Source organism: Aythya ferina, assembly GCF_964211825.1.
Source record: "Aythya ferina genome assembly, chromosome: Z".
Taxonomy (NCBI): domain Eukaryota; kingdom Metazoa; phylum Chordata; class Aves; order Anseriformes; family Anatidae; genus Aythya; species Aythya ferina.
This window is the reverse complement of record NC_140299.1, coordinates 20,226,426-20,239,028: the sequence shown is the minus strand read 5'-3', so window position 1 is coordinate 20,239,028 and position 12,603 is coordinate 20,226,426. Positions and strand designations below refer to the sequence as shown.

The 12,603-nt window shown below is 38.6% G+C and overlaps 1 protein-coding gene across 5 annotated transcripts in view; it reads left to right on the top strand.

The window, feature by feature from the left end:
- The window catches only part of PDE4D (phosphodiesterase 4D), a 629,197-nt gene that overhangs the window by 499,229 nt on the left and 117,365 nt on the right, over positions 1-12,603 (top strand). The gene's annotated exons all lie outside the window — the stretch shown is intronic.

The window sequence follows — 12,603 nt, the reverse complement described above, 5'->3', positions numbered from 1 at the left end:
ACACAAAATTAAGGCACATAAGAGTTTAACCTTGAATCCTCTGATTTTTTTAGTGCTTGAGTTACCAACCTCAATATTTCACTTTATAAAGCAAACTAGAAAATGAAATGCATGCATCTTATATGTGGAATGAATATTACAAATATTTCTGGTGTTTCTATTACTCACAAATAGTGTGCTCAGAGTAGTACATTCCACTTCAGATGAAACAAAACCAAAACTTCAAGATTTGTCAAACATGGAGTGTCATGGTTAATGACAGCCAGTGGATGGCAGTGCTAAAGCACTGAATTCTTTATTCTACCATTATTGTTTGCATTGCTGCAGCAGCTCTGAGCTGCAGCCAAGGGACGGAACCCAGCTGTGCGCAGCTCTTTGAAACCTCAAGGCAAAATGCTGTCCTCTGCCACAAATGACCTAAAAGCAAAGCAAAAGATGATAACCAGGAGACTAATACAGTCAGATAGTATCCTCAGGAAAAGGAACAGAGTGAATCTCTGTGTCCAAGGTAGTAAACCTCACATAGCAACCAGAGAGAGTTCATTCAATGAGTTGAGATGGAAAGTAACAGAAACAGGACCTGAAAAGAGAAAAGTGGAGAGTTTTTAAAATCAGATAGACTACAACAGACTACAACATACTGTAAAGTATGAAGAGTTTCCTCAGATTAGAGGAGGAAAAGAACAAAAGGCAGGATGAGTGCAAGGCAACTCAGATAGAAGGTTAATGGGCCAAAACAGTGGGTGCATTTAAAGCTTTTCAGGAGGCAGAAAAAGCAGCAGTATAGTAGGAAATGGAAAAACAAATCAAAAGGAGTAGGAGTCTGTAATATTTTTTCAATTAACCCTTGGAACAAATATCTTAAACCTAGAGAAAGAAATCTTAGAACATGAAGATGACATGAGAAGATTAGTAAAAGCCATTCAAGGTTGTAAAATGTAAAGTCAATGTGGTTTAGACAGGGAGATACCAGGTCTAAGGCAGAAGAGCACAGATGCGTTGTGAAGCCTGACTATGGGATTTGTAGCAGGGAGACAAGGATATGCAATATCAAGAAAAGTGACCATATGAGTGAGTCAATATAAGGAATTACAGGGTAATATCCACGACGAGAGACTGGAAAACAAGTTTAAAGGGAAGGAGACTAAAGAATGGAAAATAAAATTTGAAAGCTCCTAACTGCAAGGCTACAGCACAGAGAAAAAAGAGAACAGCAGCAGCAAGCTGAAAGATGAGAGCAATCATTAATGTTGTATTGAAATGATTGTCTCATGACATCTGAAGACATTATTGAAACAGAGAGCTATGAATGTGGATATCTTGCAGTGGCACCCTGATTACTTGATACTCACCTGATAAACTGCTTTTGCTACTCAGAACTTGCAAATATAAACAGAGGAGGCAATGGTTAACCCTTTTTATGCTTCTCTTGGTAAGGGATCACTGCCTTGATTAACACTGCATGTGATCTAATTTATAAAGAATCTCCATTTTAACAAAACCCAGGTCTCTAATGTGATGAAAATAAATAAATAAAATGATTATCCAGTGAAATCATTAGCATTGCTGTAAACTTGAGAAAGAAAGCAACAAGCAGTCCACTGACTAGAGCAGAGCTCATGTTTTAACCACACTTCAAAGTGAAAAAAGTAGTGTTCATAGTTCCCTACTGAAGAAGCAGACCAGAGTGTAGCAGATGAGACCAGAGTACCAAGACACTCTTAGTGTGGAAGAGTGCTTGAGTTCCCTAATGTTTCCTGAATGCATCTAGGAGAAAAGGTATTTTCCAATAAGCACTCAAGTCTGCCTTTTACTATTTCCACAAGGCCACTGAATACAGTCCAACATCCTAGCCTTTCAAGGACTTGGCCAGTTGAACCTCACTTAGTGAAAAATAGCTGTTGTGGGGAGTTTTGGAGGATCCTGTAGAGAGGCTCAGCACTGTTTCCTTCAGGTAAAATATCAACGTAAACTCTAACTTGCATAATTACACAAAACTTGCAAATTTCTGTTCATCCTTGCTTTCAACTTCAAAACACCCAAACACGGTCACAAAACATAATCTGTAGAGAATGGCAGGGTCATTGACCAGGTGATCTGCTAAATGGCCAAATGGCCAACATTCCATCCATTTCCCAAGCAGTCCAGCCTACTGCTCTTCAGCCAGTACCATCTGTAGATAACAGCATTCCTCTGCTGATAAAATAAATATCAAGAAGACACAATTTACTTAGGGATTTGTTTTCCCTGTAACAAGAATATAATACTGCCTCCTCATAAAGGACATGCTGCTCTGTTAGATTCTATTGGTAAACCTTTGCTATATGTCTCCAAAAATTTAATTACATATATACATATATCCTCTCTTTGAATAAGAAAACCTGATTCTGGACTACTTTGGAACACAGAGAGCATGTGTTGTCTGATAAACATGACATACAAAGATTTGGGTCTGTTTAGCCAGGGTGGATTATCCCTTTCTTCAGTAGCTAGAGAAATAGTTGTGGGATTTTAAATTCTGTGGGGGTATTTTTTCCAGAATGAAGACAAAATAATCTGTAATTTTACAAAGAATAAAGATTAGCAGAGTTATTCTGGCTGCAAAAATATATCTTAAATAAAGGGAAATTCCAGGATAGGGTGTTCCCGTATTTGTCAGTGACTGGCAGGTCTGGTCCTGACCTGAAGCTGCAAACGGTTTGAAATATCCCTTTAACCGACACATGGAACAATTGAGGTATACTTGCACACACGTTTCCCAGTTCTTGACAGTTAGTTCAGTTTTTAAAACTTGCATTGTATTCCATCTGGATCAGATCAGATGTGTAAAGGGAAAGTACTTACAAATATTGGCAGACAAACATGGCAAACCTGGATGGTTACTGAGGTTCACCCAAGGTTTTAATATGGCAACAGAATCATGAAATGAAGATATATGTTTTCATCCTGAACAGGAAGCCAAATTACTAGTGATACAGCTTATTCTTCTGTTTCTGAGCCAGGAATGCTTGGATTTATTAATATAATACTGTGAGTATAAATCCAAAATTAGGGAGAAAGATACCCTTTTCCCTGAAAAGTGATCTACATAAAGTTCTGACAAAGAGACTAGCAAAGCAGAAGAAACACACAGGTAATGATCAGATTAATTGTACCTCCATTTAACAAATGAGAAATAATTGTCTTTCCAGATAGATTGCTGTTGAAATGTCTTATGGTTTCTCTGTTTATCTTTTTTTTTTTTTTTTCTTTTTCTTTTATTTTTCTTTTCTTTTCTTTTTTTCTTCTTTTTCTTTTTCTTTTCCTTTTCTTTCTCTTTTATTACAAATCAGCTATGATGAAGTACTCTCAATTTAATTTAAGCTTACAAACAATTTTAATGAAAAAATGTAGTATGTTGTTTGAGACATTTATTTATCTGTGCAAAGAAAAGCATTTAGTTGGCTGTAGGAAAAACAGGCCAATATTTTGCTTCATTGGGTTTGTTTCCTTGTCTTAAGAACTTTTAAACTGAATAAATTAGGTTGCAGTTTAAATTAAGTAATTAATACTTATAATCTTTTTTTTTAATTTTTTTTTTAACAACTATCAAAAATATTTTGAAAAAAAGACCACTGTGTCCTTTCTAGTTGCTAGAACATTTTACAAATGTGATACAAACTGAAGAATGTAGTAATGTCCAATTTTCTTAAATTGAAGTAAGTTTGAATCATAGAATCATAGAATATCCTGAGTTGGAAGGGACCCATACTGATCATTGATTCCAAGTCCTGGAAGTACACTGGAACACCCAAAAATAAAACCTTATGTCTGAGAGCATTGTCCAAAAACCTCTTGAACTCCAGCAGCTCGTTGCTGTGACTGCTGCCCTGGGGAGCCTGTCCCAGTGCCCAACCACCCTCTGGGTGCAGACCCTTTCCCTAACGCCAGAGAGCAGAGCTCAGCGCCTGCCCCTCCGCTCCCCTCGTGAGGGAGCTGCAGGCAGCCATGAGGCCTCCCCTCAGCCTTCTCTGCTCAGGGCTGAACAAACCAAGGGAACTCGACCACTCCTAGAGGGCCACACATATGTCTTGCCCTCTATACCCTTCACCAACTTTGTAGTCCTCCTTTGGACACTCTCTGATAGTTTTATGTCCTTCTTATTATATTGTGCTCCCCACAACTACACACAGTAATTTTGCGATTATTTTGTTTTGTTGGTGGGAAATCAGTTATGTCATAAGCTAAAAAAAGAATATTTTTGCATTGAGAAAGTTTGTTTTGATTTGTGTTTTAATTCAGGAGATCCTAAGGTGTTCTTGTATGGCTTTATGTGGCTGGTGAATACAGATTTATCTTTTTTTTAATGAAATTCAAATTGATTTTATTTAATCTTCAGACAGTACAGAATCATAATTGGTCTGAATACTAAAACCTATTCATTTCCCAAACAGAACTCTCAGCTGTAAAACAGATCAATTCCCCTATGAAGACTTTTAACATCAAGTTTCTTTTTCTTTGGGGGGTAGAAATATTAGATGTTTGAAATAACATGCCATGTTACTTACTGCTCCTGCAGTAAATAAGGTAAACTGAATTGCTAAACATCTTTGGTCAAAGATTAAAAGCATGATACCAAAAATGATTCTTAGCAGGGATTTCAGAAATATTTGTACCAGTGTTTGCTACACAGATCTACTGCTGCAATGGAGGGGATGGAGGATGTTTACCTTCTGTGTGCACATATGTGCATGCAATAGTGAAGGATGGGAGCAGTGTGGAGAAAGTGAACCTTGTAAAGAGAAATTTGAAGGTTTCTGGAGAAGCTTCTTAGGCTGTTTTTTCCAGCTTACGCACAGGCCGAACTTATTTCACAACCCAGAAGAACATCAGTTCATGTTTCATCCCTCAGGGCACAAACAACTCTCTGTATGCTTGCAATGGTGCTCACGTTGTCTTAACTGTGGAGCTTGTTCTCTCAAAAAGGAGAATCTGAAATTCTGATGTTGCCTTGTTTTTCTTGAAGTCTTTAAATATATATATGTGTGTGTGTGTGTGTGTGTGTGTGTGTATGTGTGCTTAGCAGCCTTTAAGTTTGGTTAAGGGACTCCATTTTCTAAACCCTGAAGCTGAGAAAATCTTGTGGCTGGCTCACAGCAAGCTCTCTCAGGCTGGGAACTTACCTTGAGTAGGTGCTGTTTTTAACAGCTCTGCTTTCATTCCTTTTAGAGGAGAAATCTTTCAGCCTGCATTAGCAGAAATTTCCATGCAAAGTCATGTCTTTCTTCAGAAGTAACACAATTGTATCAGTTCTCAATGCTTAAACGTATGAAGCAGAGACAAGCAACCCAGTGACTTCTGCTTAAAATCAGTTCAAGGCAATACATTTTATTTACATTTGCAACAAGCTAAGAGTTTACGTGTGTCAGCTAATGCAATTTAAAATGATTAATAGTAACTCATTAAGCTGCACTAACTTGATTGCTTCCAGTCATGTGTACACACCCATTCATTAATTTTCTCTGACCTGAGCAGAAAACAAATCTATCCTTTAGTCACTGATGCTCATTTGTTTTGCAGCCTTGCTTAGAGCTAAATGATGATTTCTGTTGTATGAACAGTCCAACAATGGCACTGCTGAATTGGCCTGGACTCTTCTGATTGAGTTCAGCTCTTTTGTGGTTCAAAGTACTATACCATCTAGCTTAATATAGTCCTTCCTTCAACATAAAAAACAAATTTCCGCACTGCAGTAACTTCTTTTACCATGCCATTGCCACCGTGACACCCAGGCAGACTGCCTTCTAATTTTAGAAGGAAAATCACTTACACCAATGAAGCACACTGGCAAGTCCATGGTCTATTTCTATTTAAGGCTGAATAAGTCTGCTAGACTGAATACAAGCCAGTTGCTTGGAGTTATCGACTGTACTTCTGATGTATTATGGTAAGATTAAAGCATTTGAAGGTTGATGGCTATTTGGAGCAATGTGAATCATCAAATCATAAAATAGTTTGGGTTGGAAGGTACCTTTAAAGACAACCTAGTCCATACCCTCTGTCTCCACAGGCAGAAGGGGTATCTTTCTTTAGATCAGGTTGCACAAAGCCCCATTTAGTTTGACCTTGAACAGCTTGGTCCTCCTTGAACTCTTCCAAATGTGCTGTGATGCTGTCATAGGAGATGAAAGTCCAATAATATTCCTGTAGCACATTATGTGGAATGGGAAAAAGTACATATTGTGATACTTCCAATTCTTTCAGTTAATCTGCTGATTCTGACTTCAGCCCTTGCGACAATCCTGAACTGATCTTCTGGATTTGACGGGTCTTGGTTCAGATGACTATCACTCAGATATAATTAGCTGCTCTTGTCAACCAGCAAAATCCCTTGTTCCTAGTCTTCTCGAAAGAACACATGCTGTGGTGTCATGCTGGGAAAGACACAGTAAGGTACATATTTAACCAGATAATACTTTCTGATACTGTGTGGATTAAACCTCAAGATCCTAATTTAAAAACACCTTACTTCCAACTGAATTGCATTAGCACACAAGATAAGGAGATCTTTCAAGACTTGGAAAAACAGAATTATATCCATTACAAACTAAAGGAGCAGCTCACTGTTTCTACTGTAATTCAGTTGGAAGTAAGATTGTAAATCAGGTAACCTAACACTGGTGACTACAACAGAGCAGACTCCATGTATTCAAAGGCTTCTTTCAAACCTGGTAAACTGTATCTTCAGAAACTGAGCTGCTAAGAAGGTCGCATGAAAAATTAAATCCAACTTAGCACCTCCCTATAAAAAATACTCCTTCTACCTTGAAAGTTCTAGGTGCATTAGTACATGACATATCTTGATGCATATTAGCCATGTGTTATAATCCACATTTGTTCTGGGCTGTCTTGGATCTCTGATTATAAGGAGGCCAAGTATTGTTTTTGTGCTCCATATGAAGCTAATTGGGATATTTGAAAACACTCAAATCTGCAGTATTTGCTAGTGAAATTTATGTTGGAGAAGTGTTTTTCTTTTTTCTTTTCTTTTCTTTTCTTTTCTTTTCTTTTCTTTTCTTTTCTTTTCTTTTCTTTTCTTTTCTTTTCTTTTCTTTTCTTTTCTTTTCTTTTTTTTTCTTTTCTTTTCTTTTCTTTTCTTTTCTTTTCTTTTCTTTTCTTTTCTTTTCTTTTCTTTTCTTTTCTTTTCTTTTCTTTTTCTTTTCTTTTCTTTTCTTTTCTTTTCTTTTCTTTTCTTTTCTTTTCTTTTCTTTTCTTTTCTTTTCTTTTCTTTTCTTTTCTTTTCTTTTCTTTTCTTTTCTTTTCTTTTCTTTTTCCTTTCCTTTCCTTTCCTTTCCTTTCTTTCTTTCCTTTCTTTTCTTTCTTTCTTTCCTTTCCTTTCCTTTCCTTTCCTTTCCTTTCCTTTCCTTTCCTTTCCTTTCTTTCCTTTCCTTTCCTTTCCTTTCCTTTCCTTTCCTTTCCTTTCCTTTCCTTTCCTTTCCTTTCCTTTCCTTTCCTTTCCTTTCCTTTCCTTTCCTTTCCTTTCCTTTCCTTTCCTTTCCTTTCCTTTCCTTTCCTTTCCTTTCCTTTCCTTTCCTTTCCTTTCCTTTCCTTTCCTTTCCTTTCCTTTCCTTTCCTTTCCTTTCCTTTCCTTTCCTTTCCTTTTCGTGTTTCTTAAGTCTTAACTTAAATAGTTTTCTGGTAGTCCAAGGAGAACCACTATAACCAGCTTTTATTTTGCCTGGAATAATGGACCTCTCAGGGACTTCGGTTTTCTTTTTTTTTCTTCAAGTAGAAGACTGCATTCATCTTCATATTCTTTCATATTTTGTGTGTGAACAGTATGGATTTTCCCTTGCTGTTAAGTTTCATATATTTCTAGAGAGAATAATAATTAAAAAAATTAAAAATGCAACTGTGTGAAAATGGAGTTGATTCTTGTCATCATGTGTCAAAAGCCTTAGCTCTTTGCTGCAAAGATGCCAGACAGCCACTGTCTCCTAGGGCTTTTCAAAGTCTATTGGCAGCTTTATTCTTTCAAATAGACTGTGTCCCAAGTTTGTAATTGAAGAATCCAATGCAGATTATGCTAGTTGGCTTTAAAGATTGATCAGCATTCTCAGCCAGTATGTATCCTTGGGTGATGAGTGAGTTTTTCATTCAAACAGAGTGTGGCAAACCAGTGTGATCCTGTTTTAAAACGATATGGTGTCAACATTATTTTCCACTACTCTCATAACTAACACTATATAAATTGTATGAAGATTAACAGCAATTTTATTTCATAGATTCACAGAATAATTTATATTTGAAAGGATCTTTAGGGGTCATCCGGTCCAACCCCCCCTGCTCAAGCAGGGACACCTACACACCTAGAACAAGTTGTTTTGGACTACATCTAGACTCTTTTGAAGATCTCCAAGAAGGGAGATTCCGCAACCTCCCCAGGCAACCTGCCCTAGTGCTCCATAATGTGTACAGTAAACTGCTTCCTGATGGTCAGAGGGAACCTCTTGTGTTCTAGTTTGGGCCTGTTGCCTCTTGTCCTGGCAGTGGGCACCACTGAAAAGAGCCAGGTTCTGTTCTTCTTGTATACACTGATAAGGTCCCCTCTGAACCTTCTCTTTGCTTGGGCAAACAGTCCTAGCTCTTTTACTCTCTCCTTATATGACAGGTTCCTTCATCATTTTTTCAGCCCTTCATTGGACTCTCTGCAGTCTGTCTTCCACTTGTAGAAGGAAGTTATTGTGAATGTATTCCAGGAACCTCCTGGATTGTGTGTGCCCTGTTATGTTGTCTATCCAACAGATATCAGGGTGGTTGAAGTCCCAGGGCCTGCAAACTTGAGGTTGCTCCTGTCTATCTGTCTAAGAAGACTTAATGTGCTTGTTCTCCTTGATCAGGTGGCTTGTAGGAGAACCCCATCAAAATTGAAACAAACTAATGCCAGTCTTGAGGAGTGGAAGGCAGAATTTGTGTACTTAGTGTTCAGCAACATTCATGTGAACATACACGTCTAACTTCTGACTTAACGTGGTACTCTTTTCTCTTCTCCAGAGTGGGGACCATCACAGGTTATACGGGGAAAGTTCTAGTATGTCCTGTAGGAAAGGTTAGGAAACAAAACCCAGAAAAACACAGGAGGACAGGCTTCATCACTTTAACATGGTGAAAAACCTGCAATGTTTTATACGATCATTGGTCTACTATTGGTAATTTGGACTGTATGCAACACTGATTCAACTTGTGTGGAGTGTTATGTAGTTTAACCTTTTGATTGTTTGTTTGTTTGTTTTTGTGGTGGTTAATTCGATCATTTAAAATTTTTGGCTATGTGAAAAATTATCCTACTTTCAAATTTATCTTGCTTTTAAAAAGTGAACATATGAACAACTATGCCAGGCATTCTAGTTAACCATTTTAACAGTGATGTGAAGAATTTATTCTAACCTCAAAGGTTAACAGCTCTGTCTGAATTTATAAGCCTGTGATACATTGCACAGGATTACACTCCTCTTGTTGCCTCTGTATATAGGTGTGTGGCACTACCCTGTCCAGAATCCAAACAGAGTCGTCTATCAGCTTCTATATCATCAGAAAAGAAAATAGTACAACATTCAAAAGTTGTAGTGTCCTGATTCAGTACACTGTAAAATGATAGCACCTTGATTAAATCATATGTTCTTGCTCTTCTATACAAAAAGTAACACAGCCAGTTTGGACACTTCTACTCCTTTTTTGAACACTCTCACCTTTTCCAGATTTTCTCACCCAGTACGGACTGAAGATTACTCAACACACTATGCAATTGTTTTTCTGTCCAAGTTTGTCTGGCACATGCTAAACTACTTTGTGAAAACTGTGGATATCTGTGCTTTCAATACATCTTCCCCAAATAATGACAATTTCTTTAACTGTTACTCTTGACAGAAGGGGTATTTGAAATATGAAAGTGAAATCCTGGATTGGTTCCAGTGCATTAAATTAATATTTAATAATGTCACCTCTAATTAGCCACAGTATTTTATCAATATTCTCCAGTGAAATGCTATGCTGCAAAAGTTTAAGTAGAATAAAGTTTGAAATTTACAGTAGTGGAGTGAAGCTATTTTATATATATATATAAGAAATACATGGAAGAAGGTCCAGCAATGTGTACTTAACTGCCTCTTAGAAGTGCCTCAACATTCAAGGGATGGCAAACAGGGTCATTGAATTAAGAAGAGCAATGAAATACCACTTCCAGTAAGGCAGCCTACAACAGATGTTACAACAGATGTTGAAAACAAGGACCATCCTATTTTCACAGTTTTGCCAATTGATGCTTAGTCAGTGAATTACTGATTGCCAGAGAGCAGAACTCAGCACCTGCCCCTCTGCTCCCCTCATGAGGGAGCTGCAGGCCGCCATGAGGCCTCCCCTCAGCCTGCTCTGCTCTGGGCTGAACAAACCAAGGGACCTCAGCTGCTGCTCATACGTCTTCCCCTCAGATGCTTCACCATCTTTGCAGCAGAATCACAGAATCACAGAATTTTCTAGGTTGGAAGAGACCTCAAGGTCATCGAGTCCAACCTCTGACCTAACGCTAACAGCCCTCCACTAAACCATATCCCTAAGCTCTACATCTAAACGTCTTTTGAAGACTTCCAGGGATGGTGACTCCACCACTTCCCTGGGCAGCCTGTTCCAATGCCTCACAACCCTTTCTGTAAAGAAGTTCTTCCTAACATCTAGCCTAAAACTCCCCTGGCTCAACTTAAGCCCATTCCCCCTCGTCCTGTCACCAGGCACGTGGGAGAACAGGCCAACCCCCACCTCGCTACAGCCTCCCTTGAGGTACCTAAAAAGAGCGATAAGGTCGCCCCTGAGCCTCCTCTTCTCCAGGCTGAACAAGCCCAGCTCCCTCAGCCGCTCCTCGTAGGACTTGTTCTCCAGGCCCCTCACCAGCTTCGTCGCACTTCTCTGCACCCGCTCAAGCACCTCCATGTCCTTCTTGTAGCGAGGGGCCCAAAACTGAACACAGTACTCGAGGTGCGGCCTCACCAGAGCTGAGTACAGGGGGACGATCACCTCCCTAGCCCTGCTGGTCACGCTGTTCCTAATACAAGCCAGGATGCCGTTGGCCTTCTTGGCCACCTGAGCACACTGCTGGCTCATATTCAGCCGACTGTCCACCATCACTCCCAGGTCCTTCTCTGCCTGGCAGCTTTCCAACCATTCCTCTCCCAGCCTGTAGCTCTGCTTGGGGTTATTGCGCCCCAGGTGCAGGACCCGGCACTTGGCCTTGTTAAACTTCATGCAGTTGACCTCAGCCCATCGGTCCAGCCTATCCAGATCCTCAACAACCTCAACAACCTCAACAGCCCTGAACAACCTGAGTAATAGATACAGTGGGTAGAAGGAAGACTGACAAATTACTTATTTGACGCTTTAGGCTGTTCAATCTTCGCAGAAGCCATACAGATAACTAAGGTGTAATTCCTTGCTTTGCATAGCTGGGCCTCTTTGTCAAAAAAACAAGGGAAGAGAAAATGGAGATCCTAACCAATACACAAATAGCAAAAACCTTTTTTAAAAGGGAAAAAAATCTGTTTTACTGAGGAAAGGTAAGACAGCTGTCACACAGCAGGTAATACTGTTTCACATAACTTGAAGACAAAGAATATATTTTTTATGGAAGTGAGGTAATATACATATCTACATTATGGATATTTAAATGAAGAATGAGAGAAAAGGAAAAGATACATTAGGCTTATCTTCTTTGAAACCTTTGTTATACAATTTCTTTATGACTTACTCTTCCACTGTTTGTGTAGCTATATAACATATTAAGCAAAGCTGATTAGAAATGAAAGTCTTTTTATTTTGTAAATTATTACCAAAGAATGTGGCATGCACTTTTGCTGTGAAGGCATACTTGCCAAGATTACATCAGCCTGACCATAAGAAGTAACAATTTTCTTTCCTTTTAGTCAGGATCAAAAAAGGAAGAGGTCTGATCTTTCCATTACCGTGAAAATCTGTGTTAAATGCCACGTATACCGCCTTTAATTTCCACAGAAGAGTCATCAGTCTTCCTAGTTCTTTGCTTTTTCAGGAATGCAGAAAAATTCTGTTCCACTTCTGATGGGAAGGTTGAGGATTTTCCTCCTTGGCTGCCTGAGGAAGTCATTGTTGTCAGAATGCTTCATTAAATGATATTTATGCAGAAGTGGTTGGGATACAGTGAAAACTTTCCACTTGACCGGACAGTGTGTAAACCTGATCCTCACACTAAACTGGAAGAAACATAGCACCATGGGAGTAACTTAGAGGCTTTAATTGTCTCATGAAACCAAATCCAATTGGTTATTATAGACATGATGAATCATCCCAGGGCATTAACAAGGGAGTTAATGACCATCTGGTTTTAAGAGCTCTATTCATTTTCATAGGGTCATGAAAACATCATGAAATACCTTAGACCTTGATTTGAAAATGTGTTATTAAATGCTCATACTTCATGCTTAAATAACCTGAAAACAGCACCAAAGCAATGGTATTTCTGCTGAATGATTTCAAGTCCAAATACAACTTAGAAATTATCATGGCAAATTCACTTCAGTAAAATACAGTCATATTCAATTT